Consider the following 12,144-nt stretch of genomic DNA (forward strand, 5'->3'; position numbering starts at 1 on the left):
CCCCATTGTTCTGTGCCATAGTGAATGTGATTCTAAGCAAGTTAAAATTTGAGTTTTACATTTTTTGTAGAAACCAGGGTTTGCCTTGTAGATCTGAAGTCAAACGAACCCCTATCCAGTAACAATCTTTTCACACTCCTCGAACTATTTTCCGCATGTTCCATTTCCTTCAAGTTCCTTAAATTTCAGTTGACGATAAGATTGGATTGTTTTTTCAATTATTGAGTTATTGATTTTCTTTCAAGTTTTTCTGACTCAAACCAAATTTTTGCAGTTACTACTTGATCAATTTCTCTAATTTTTTCAATAACACACTTAAACAGTAAAAAAGTATGCATATTTTTAAAGAATAAGATTAGATTAACAAAACTGGACAATACATATTACAATTTGTGTACTCTTCATATTTTAATATATTTTAATAAGTTGCTATAATTATGGCCACTACTGTATATTTAAATTATTATTTGTAAATATTAATTTCCAATTTTACAATAGTCCTGAAAAATAGCTATTGGTACAAAATTCGTATAATATTTCAAATGTTCCAACTAGTGTAATAAATTATTAAAGATTGAATAACTATACCAAAAAACTAGATTTTTGTAAGTTATTAAGAACTAAAAAGTTTTTACTTTAAAAAATAATGATCATAGTTAGAAAGAGCATAAAAAAGCTTTTAAATAATATATAAAGTTTAACAGAAAAATGGTAAAATATAACATAAAAATGTATTTAAATAAATATGGAAATGTAACCTATAATATTTATCCTGATACCCATTATATGTTTAGTATTATAAATTTTCAATTGGAAAGATTTTCTAGAGATTATGTACCTAAGTTCATAATAAATTTCATACTTGTTTGATATTTAATACTTTCTCAATAATTTTAACTCTCCATTATCTTTACATTCATAACTTATTGTGAAAGAGATGTTGTAAGTATAAATAAATTATATGTAATGTAAAATTGGTACAGAATTGTTGTCATAAAATGAAATGCAAATTAAAGTAAAATCGTTGCAATAAAATAAAATGGAAATTACATTAAACTATGAGTAAATAAATTCAATCAAAATTCAATGTCCTTTTAGAGAATAACGTAACGCATTTCAAATATTTTGCAAAATTAACTTTTAAGGTGTTTTTTTATTATGTAATAATTTCACTTTGGGGAAATAATCACAGTGGTAATTATGTTGTAATTAAAAATTTTACTTCAATACAAAATGTACGATAAAAACTGTAATAAATCTCCAGTAACTCATAAAAATATATTACATAATTAGTTAAGTCAAATTAAAATGTCAGCCTTAACACTTTTGAAATGTTAAATGTGGATTTGTTGCAATATAATAAACACAGATACGATTGTTTAATTCTGTTTGCTTGATTTTACACCGTCACGAGATAGTAAAGTAAATAATTATTACACAAACCGGGCCAGCAAATAAATTTACTGCTCAAATCGATACTCACTTAATAAAAATCAGTTAAAATAGATGAACTGGAGCCCGGAGGACATCTTTACCTGACAGTATTAGAATATCGAAAGCATCTAATGCTGCCCGGTAAGATGTACTAACAGCACTCCTCTAAACTTTCCGGGTGAACGTCGAAACGGCTCCATCGTGCACACATCTTAACACACAGCGATCCTTGGAGGCGACACAATAAAACGCCTCACACACACAATTCCTCGGCGGTTAAATAAATATTAATTAATATAAATAACATTGGTGAGGTACCTATCAGCCCACGTTTCCATCGAACAATACACTTCGCATACACACGTACAAATATTTTATGTTTAATAATAACACCGTTCATATTTAAATTCCACGGGACTTCCACGCGAGGTCGTGCACACGAACCCCCGGCTTAAATGTAATATTCCTAGGTTCCCCGTCCGTCCATCATCGGCGAACGCACATTTTTAATAATGGAAAATCGATATTTTATTAGCTCACATAAACACCGTTTATTAATAGAACCCATTCGAGCCATCATCGTCTATAAATAATGGTTTTATTGTCCGTACGAAACACACAATGCCAAAATATTCGAAAACGTAAGCGTCGTTCATTGGCGCAGCTTATCCTTAATTAATTAGTATTTAGCGCCAATTAATGCGGTGCGCCGGCCGCAAGTGCCAATGAGGCGTCTAATTAAGGTTCTCTCCCTCGTGCTAATTAAATTAAGCCGATTCATTACGTACGTACCAACTATTCGGCGGCGGTTCCCCCCAAGCACGGTCACAACTCGACGAACGAAACGCAACATTCTGACTGAGCGACGGAGCTTCTTGTGAGGCCCGAGCTCCATAACATTTATCTTATCCAGTTAGATAAAGCTTGTTTGTTACTAAATTTTGACTGACCAATTACACAACATATTTATACGAAGCAATTCAATAACAACTGATTAATTTTGGTGTTTTTCGTTTATCTTCGACGGTTGCGTCAATTGTGCATGCGAGTTACCAACCACCCCCCCGTTGATTTCACATTTATGAGACGGTCGGTCAGTTTTGACAACCGTTGGTTACTTCCTGTAATGAGGCATTTACATTGGCATATCATGCGAAGCGATTTTAATTATAGTAATGGAATAATTAGTTATTTAGCCGTATTTTTTGGCAGGTTAAAACGATCATTTTTAATGGCACACAATAAATCTCGTGGATTTTATGTTGTGGGTAATAAAGAATTAACAACAACGCCCGTAATAATAATATTTATTGGTCATTTTGTGCTGAACGAGCGTTGAATCTTCAATTAACAAGTTTCTTAATGATATTTTACGGTCGCACAATGTCTCTTAGGGCATTGTGAAGCCCTAAGTTTTTAAAGCAGTTAATAAATGTTAAATTAAATTAAATTTTACTGGACAATTTGTTACTACTAATTATTTGGTATCAAATACGTAAATGTTAATTGCTCAAATACTCTTGATTGATTACGTAAATTCTTGAAATTAATAATGTGTGTTTTAATGTTCAGAGTTCAATACTTATCATATTTTTATCAATTTTAAGAAAAATGCTGAATCATATATTACATTTAACACTATAAAATTATTCTACAGATTTTTTCATTTGTCAAAATTAGAAATATATACTTTCAATATTTTATAAACCCTCTGAGACTTACTTCTAACAAAAAAGTGTATTTAGAGTTTAATTAAATTAATTTTGTTAGATAATTTACTTTTTTAAATTGTGTGCTACAAAATGTATTAAAATAAACTTTACATGCTTTTTTAAATACTTTTTATTGATTATGTGAAATATTGAATTATCACAATTAATATTCTCAGTTCACATTTTTATCAATTTTAATATTTTACTATAATAATGAATTACCCTTATAATATGAAGTTCTCGTTTCATTTTAACACCATAAAATTCTTTTAGAGATTTTTTTCAATTAGAATTATGTATAAATTTCTAAATGTTAATTAAAAAAAAAATACATAAGTTAAATCTCTCGTAAAATATCCTAAAATTATATTTAAATGTTTAATGTTTGAATTCTTAAGATTGATTATGCAATTCTTAATTAAACATGAAACTTTTTAAAGACAATTATCAGAATTAATATTCCCAGTTAAATTATTATAACAATCTTACCAATTTTAACGTTTTTACATTTATAATATAAGATTATTGTTTCATTTTAGCATCATAAAATTATTTCAGAGAATTTTGTTTATTTAATTAAAATTTTGTATAAATTTTAATAATTGCCAAGTTCTAAATATTAAATTAAATACAATTTGATATTTATTGTTTGAATACTTATAATTGATTATGTAAATTGTTAATTAAACATAAAACTTTTTAAAGATAATTATCACAGTTAATGTACACAGTTGAATTATTGCCACATTTTATCAATTTTAATGTTTTACTAAACTACTGAACTATCACATTTATAATATAAAATTCTTGTTTCATTTTATCACCAAAAAATTATTTCAGAGTATTTTGTTTATTCAATTATACTTATGTACACATTTTAATAATTTCTAATTGTTAAAATAAATATAAAGAGTGAATAATTTGATATTAAATATTTAAATTGAAATACATAGTGTCATAAAATATACTCAAATTATATTCACATGTTTATTGTTTGAATATTTATGAATGATTTTGTAAATTCTTAATTAAACATAAAAATTTTTAGAGACAATTATCACAATTAAAGTTCATAGTTGAATTATTATCACATTTTTATCAATTTTAATGATTCACTAAAATGCTGAACTAATACACTTAAAATGTGAAATTCCCGTTTTACTTTAACACCACAAAGTTATTTCAAATAATTTTGTTTATTTACTCAATTAGAAATAGGTAAGCTTTAATATTTTATAGACACTAATGGACTCGTAATAAAAAAGTAGATAAAGTATAATGGAAAATTCCAACCTTCTATTGCAAGTTCTAAATGTTAAAATTAATTTAATTTTGATATTAATTATTTAAAATGAAAAATTCATAAGTAAAAAGTGTCAGAGAATGTACTAAAGTTACAATTAATGTTCACTGTTCAATTATTATCACATATTCAAAAATTTTATTGTTTTACTAAAAAATGAACTAAAACATTTATAATATAAAATTATCGTTTCACTTTAGCACCATCAAATTAATCTAAATTTTGTTTATATATCCAATTAGTAATATGTATAAAATTTAATAAAAAATGTAGATATAGTTTAATGTGGCTTTCTCAACTTCCAGTGGTTAAAGTAATTTAAATTTTGCTGTTTAATTCGATTAATTATTTAAAGGGAAATACATAAATAAAAAGTGTCATAAGATGTACTAAAATAAGCTTTATATGATAATTGTTTGTGTACTTTTGATTGAGTATGAGAATTCATGATTAAACATAAAAATTCGTTTATTATCACTTCCACATCAATTATAATGTTTTACTAAAAGAACTGTAATTACCATATTTATTTATGATATAAATGACCTGTTTTATTTTAACATCGCAAAATTATTCCACGGAAGTCTGTTTATTTATCCAATTAGAAATATGTATAAACATTAAAGACATTAGTGAACTAATAGTAATAAAAAAGGTGGATGTAGTAAAATAGGGAGTTCTAAGGATCTATTTCAAGTTTTTAATATTAAAAGAAATTTAATTTGTTGGATAATTTAATACTAATTTATTTAAAATGAAATGCATATATAAGTAAAAAATTATAATTGTTGGAATATTTTTGATTAATTTTCTTTTTATTACTAAAAAACTGAATACTGTTTTTTAAATAACAAAATTTTATTTATGCAAACTTTAATATTAACAGATACTAATTCTAAGCTTCCAGAGCTTTGAATAATTTTGATTTAAAAGCAAAATTCGTTGAATTATGACCACAATTAATTTTCACTGTTCAATCATTATCACTACTATTAATTTTATACAATAAATAACAATAACAAAGACACAACAATTTCGATATTTTATTTATTTATCCAATTACCAATTATGTAAAGGTATAAAATTTAATACAAATAATGTGCAATAAAATTTTTATGTGTATGAATGTATGGCGAACAAACAGCGTAATGGAAAATGTCTCTTTGAATTGCTTTTCATATTGCAAAATAAATAGAAACATTAAAAACGTTTTTAGTTTTGCGTTTTTTATTTAAATTCTATAATAAACATCAAAGTTATTGCAAAATATAATAGTTTTGTAATTAGTCACATGTACGTTCTCTGTGAATTTTAAGCTGCCGTTTTTTAATAAATTGGAAATTAAAACGTCTCGTTAACTTTACGAGCTGACACTCGGCTAATTTAACTTGAAGCAAAGGAAAACGTGTGGGGATTTTCAGTCTGCAGATGAAGTCATAAAACGGTGAAATTCCTCGGCAATAAAATCTAAAAATTGCGGTGCTTAAAAACACATTCACTTCACCGTGTTCTAAAATTACAATCACTCTTCCAGCACGACGTAAATAAATTGTTAAATTATTAAAGCCGGATAGAATTCAGTCTTGTAATGTTGTTTTCCCACCGCAAGGGTCCGCCGTTAACATTAATTTAAAATGTATTAAATAAATAAAGTCCGTGGCCGTTTACATTCAATAAAATAACTAACAGCTCGTATAAAATTTAATTAGCCATCACGATGCATCATATCGCCTTGAAGCGCATCCAAAGGTACGAGATGAAAACTTGTTTGGCGCCAGGCGTGATGAACAAATAAATAAATTGCACCGCAATTCGAATCGATCAGTCCTCGCCCCGTTCGATAAACCGTCAAATAGTCAATGGGCAATTAAAATAATCTTTGTTGTCGTGCACCTATTTGAAACTAGATCAGATTCGTTTTAATCATAAATAAATTATCACCAGCATTTCAAACTGTTATTGCCAATAAACCATAGATTTTATAATTGCCGTGCGCAATTATGAAGTGTTTAATTTAATCACGACGCGATATGCTAAAAGAACCTTCCACCGTGTAATGGAAATTTCACAATCATTAAAAATAAATTGAAACGTTAATACCGTATAATTTTCTTAGGTTTTTTTTTTATATATCGAAACGGCGGTGTTATAAATAAACGGACACGATTGTTGTATGACAACGAATTATGGCAAGACGGGCAGTCGTTTTGTTTTGTTATGGCTAAATATAAATCGAACTGTCGCGCGCCCACAGAGACTTTCATAAATAATGGAATTGTTACAGTCATTTTGAGGCCCTCCAAATGTGAACGGTTTTTATTATTAATGTTGTTCTGTATTTGGAAAATATGACCGAGTATTGAGTTTTGTAATGAACTTCTGAATATGTGCTTATTATTCAAAAACATTCAAATTTTGTTACATTTGTTTGTTTGAACTTATACTGTTTAGAAATTCTAAGGAAAATAATAATTATATTCTTAATCAAAAACTTCTATAAATTGATCACAAATATCCATTTATTATTAAAAAACTATTAAAATTATATGAACTTTAAAATTTTGAAAATGCTGAGGTGTATTTTAACAAAAAGTACTTCCAATTAATATATATAGTTTTATATAAAAAAGAAAATATTAAAATTCTTAAACAATAAAGCATTTTATATAAATACAGAACATTTACAGATAAACAACAAAATATTAAAATAAATGATTTTTCTAACTAGAAATATAAATTGATATTTATTATCCAAAAAATTCAAATTTTGTAGGAGACCATTTAAAATATTATTTAAAAAATTTAAGAAATATATATTTACAGATAAACTGTAAAATTTTCAAAAAATCTATAATTTTATATAAATACAGCGCATTTACAGATAAACTTATATTTAAATTTTTCATATATTTTCAAGATAAATTTTTGACATTGTCCTGAAAAAATTCTCTATAAAAAAATTGGTAAAGCATTTTATTTAAATGCATTTTTATACATAAATTCGCATTATCCCAAAACATTCCAATTTTGTTGGAAGAGACATTTAAAATATCATTTTTAGAAAAAAATAAGGAAAAGACTTCAAGATAAACTAAGTAGAAATTTTTGACCTTGAACCTGTAAAAATACTGTATAAAAAACAAAATATTAAAATAAATGATTTTTTTAACTATAAACATAAATTGAGATTTATTATCCAAAAAATTCAAATTTTGTAGGAGACAATTTAAAATATTACTTAAAACATTTAAGAAATATATATTTAAAGATAAACTGTAATAGTTAACTTTTAATTTTTAAAATACTTTAACAGAAAATATTCAAAAATTCTATAAAAACATTTTTAAAATAAATTTTATGTTTTACTGAATCTATAAAATTATATTTAAAAAAATAATTTATTACAATTCACAAATGTTAGTTCTTATTAATACATTATCGTAAATTATAAACATTTGCACATATATTCGTTTATTATTCAAAAAAATTATAATTTTGTTGAAGAATCTTTGAGATATTCAAAAAGCTAAGTATAAGTTATTTATACATAACCTTACTTAGGTTGTTACTTATATTTTTAAAATAAGTGACATAAAACCTTTAAGAATAATCTTAAAAGAAAATATAACATTAAAATTTACAAATGATGAAGTAATTTATATTAATGTATATTTCTATTAATTTAATATTCAAAAAAATTTAAAATAAAAAAATAAATTTAATGTAATATTTATGTATTTTAACAGAAACTTTTGATGCAAAATCTGTAAAATTCTATATGCATAAAAAATAAAAATATTATAATTCATTAATGCTAAAGCATTTTTTATTAATACATAATCTTAAATTATAATAAAAGCTTTAAGGAAAATATATATATACATATAAAATTACATTTATCTTTATCAAATCAATTTTTTAAAATTGTAAAACTATAATGTGCACTTCAACAAAAAATTTTAACGTAGAGCCTGTAAAGTTCTATTTATATAACATAAAGAAAAATGTACAAAATGTAAATATTTACATGTACATTTCAATGTTTATTCAAAAATCTAATCAAGTATTCTGAAAGCATGTTAAATTGTATTTTTTAAAAATGCAGAAAATTTGTACAATGAAAATAAATTACACATAAATATATAGGTTTAAAATGCAGTCAATATTCCAACAAAACAAGCGTAGAAACTTTATAAAACTGTATTTCATAAACTTAACAACCTTGTAAAACTAATTTTTATAATTAATAATGGAAAAATTTTGATTCACAATTTGTGTCATTAAAAATATATATTTTTAAATTAATTGAACTGGCCTAAATGTCCAGGTAAGACTGGAAGAAATCGCATACCCCACAAAACATGTACCGATCCGTAACGTTTGTTACCAACGGGGGACCCGAGGCGAACGTGCCAGCCTTTTCAAATCGTTCCATTGAAATCAATTTTTCCATTTAACAATTACACATGTTCCGACACCTGAGTTAAACTGTTGTACCGGAACATGCCGTTTTCCCGTTCCGTGATTAACGATACCGAAAAATTTTTTCCACATTAAATTACTCTTTGTCCGTGTACAAAGATCGCACGGTTTTGCTCGCGCAGCTGATTACGGGTAATTTTCTAATTGCACCGGCCAATAATTGCTTTGGTAATAAACCCTGACACTATTTTCTTGTCGATTAATTAAAGTAAACAGTAATTAGAGATTTGCGAACCGGTCTATTTAATAATTTCCATAAATAAAACGAAGTCTGAAATATCGCCAATCGTAAAACACACATCAAAACACAATAAAACAGCGGAGATGTGAGTGGAAATGAAAAAAACATCAGTATTTTATAGTGCAACAGATGCTGGAACTATATTTCATTTGAGATGATTCCATCTCAAGTTGGCAAACAAATGGTCCATCGATAATTCACTACTAGTAAATGTTATTTGATATGGTAATGCAGAAAAGGACAGTGTCGTAAAATAACTATCTAAATATAAATATTGATTTCAAACACCGCTATATTTAGACACGTTTGTGTGCAAGAAAATACTTGTTGAATACACTTTCAGTAGTAAAAAAAGATGACCAACATTAGAAATTTCAAAAGCAACATTGACATTATACACCTCCCCCCTCAATAATACTTGAGCAATCTTTAGAAAGTCTAATCATATTTCTATACAAATCAGCAATAGTATGCATTTACTAAACAAATAATCTACAGATAAAAACAATTTTAATCATAATTATTATAATGACAACTAAATTATCCAAAATAAAAAATAATGGTTCAAATTTTTCCAGTGTATTTTATGAATTTTTTAAAAGTTTTTACACTTCTGAAGGATGCTTATGTAATAAAAATATTATGGTTTAATGCTGTCATAACAAATTTACATAAAATAAAGTTGTCATATAAATAATAATAGCAATTGTCTTGTTAAAAATGAGCAATAAACAGTCATTTATAGTTTTTAGTGGCATTTTAAAATTGCCTATTAGTTACTAAATGAACTCAATTGAATACCGTATATTATTTATTCAAATGTTATTTATTTTATTTTTTTTTATTATTTATTGTTTCCGTTCAGTACAATTAATTTGTATCAAATATTGAATAAAAATATCCCATGTATTTTATTTTAGTACTTTGACTTATTCATTAAGAGATATGATTTTAACACCTGTATTAATGTATTAACTAATATTTATTTCCAAAAAAAAAAAATCCGATATAAATATATTTTAGTATTAGAATTTTATATGTTGGACTGACATATGAAGCAATAATTATATATGTTTTATATTGGTAATTTGACTAATTTATTCACATACATAATTTTAACATTTTTATTCAAAAATTAATATTTTTCTCCAATAAAATATAAAATAAATTATTTTTTTTTTTGGCAGCAGTGTAGTATTTTGTCTACGTTGGATACAATATATCATAAATATTCGACTGATAAAAGACAGAGTATATCACATAAAAATTCGAAACATTTTACTTGGTACATTGACACATTTATTCAGATCAGTAAATCTGAGTATATCTTAGTAGTAGTATAGTATTTCCTAGAACCATTAGAAGACACGGTGCATAAAAAAAAGTTTAATATATTTTATTTTGATACATTTTATTTATTCAGATACATAATTTTAATAATTCTATTGATTAAAAGAATATTTTTTTAAAAAGATTGGATATTTTCATATATTCATGATAACTGTATTATAATAAAAATTAATAAATAATCAACCCTTAATTAGCAAAAAGATAAATTAATATAATTCAAGATATCATAAATGTAAATTGTGTTTTCTATCAGAGCTTAAAAAACGATATCAATATATTTCATTTTCAATTTAATGTCAACTAATGAATGACTTGCATAAATTGTTGTAATTACACAAACGTGTAAGTCGTGTACATAATGTATGTAAATGCAATAAACAACAACCAAGAAAAAATATTACCATTTTAAGTTTAATATTAATACCCAAGAATTATCATAATTAAAACTGTGAAAAACCTAAGTGCAAATGCACAGGAGTCCCCGATTTTTGTTTTCAAAAAAAAAAAAAAAAAAAATAATAAAATCTATCGGCTCGACGACTGGCGCAATTAATTACAGCAATGCGAAACGTGTAAACCGTCCTCAATCTAAAAATAAACGGGACGAATGTAAATTAACTGAATCACTTGCGTATATCAAGTGCAGATTGCAATTTAGAACAATCCACACATCTCGTTCCGTTCCTTCCTCGAACCCGTAGTATCGTTGCGGCAGCCTCGCCCCGCTGGAGTCCGACAATTATAGGCGGTCGAAATTCAACTAACGCCGAATTAAATAGTTTGCAATGCCGCTAATTTAATATTTTCTCTTTCAATTCGTACGAGCCGACCGGGATGGGGCAATTATACGTGCCGTGTTAATTGCACTGACGTTTCCAAATAAATTCGACCGATTTTTTCGCCGTCCGTTTCTGTTTCGCCGTGTCTGTTGATGTATGCAAATGTTGTGCAAATATTTGTACGTCCCAGTTTTGATTCCGTTTGTCTGCACGAACGAAACACACACACACACTTCGAGGCGTGAGATTGATGGCCTGTTGGAGATAACTCACGAAATTCCATCAAGCATCCGAAGGAGGCTGTTTCGATTTGAGTGTTCCCAACGACAATGTTCCCGTGTGCTTGTTTAAAAATCGACGTTTTAATTTAATACTTACATAAATCACGACACGACAAATAACTTGTCAATTAGTTTTTTGTAATTACGCCGTCCGGCTATCGATTATCCTTGATTTGTTGTATCTGGAACAATAAAAAGAAAATTGTTTTAAAAATCGATTGGCAATCGGGTGAGGGGAAATGCGTTTTGATTTGGTGGATTATCGACTTACAGGCTTTGTTTGAATTGTGTTAATGTATTAAGTTAAATAAACACTCGGGCAATAACTTTGATAATTGGATTTATACCACCGATTGTAAATACATGTCATAATTATGACATTATTCACATGTCAGGCCAACTTAGAAAATCATAATAATAATGTTTATAAAGTCTACACATACTCAATTTTTTGGTACATTCCGAAGAAGTAGTCGGGCACACACCCAAAATTTTATGTACCACTTATATAGCCATCACTGAACTTTGCCAAATCACTTCAAAAAAATGTGGGAGAAAGCCT

General features: G+C 26.5%; 1 long non-coding RNA gene across 1 annotated transcript in view; it reads right to left on the reverse strand.

Annotated features, from left to right (window-relative positions):
* The window catches only part of LOC126265668 (uncharacterized), a 59,845-nt gene extending 47,923 nt beyond the window's left edge, over nucleotides 1–11,922 (reverse strand). Inside the window, exons 1-2 of the long non-coding RNA XR_007548167.1 lie at nucleotides 11,854–11,922; nucleotides 11,680–11,764 (exon numbers count right to left, since the gene is read on the reverse strand). This is a non-coding gene — a long non-coding RNA (uncharacterized LOC126265668). The remainder of the gene's footprint in view (nucleotides 1–11,679; nucleotides 11,765–11,853) is intronic.
* Nucleotides 11,923–12,144: the final 222 nt, after the last annotated feature.

Source organism: Aethina tumida, chromosome 5 (genome assembly GCF_024364675.1).
Source record: "Aethina tumida isolate Nest 87 chromosome 5, icAetTumi1.1, whole genome shotgun sequence".
Taxonomy (NCBI): domain Eukaryota; kingdom Metazoa; phylum Arthropoda; class Insecta; order Coleoptera; family Nitidulidae; genus Aethina; species Aethina tumida.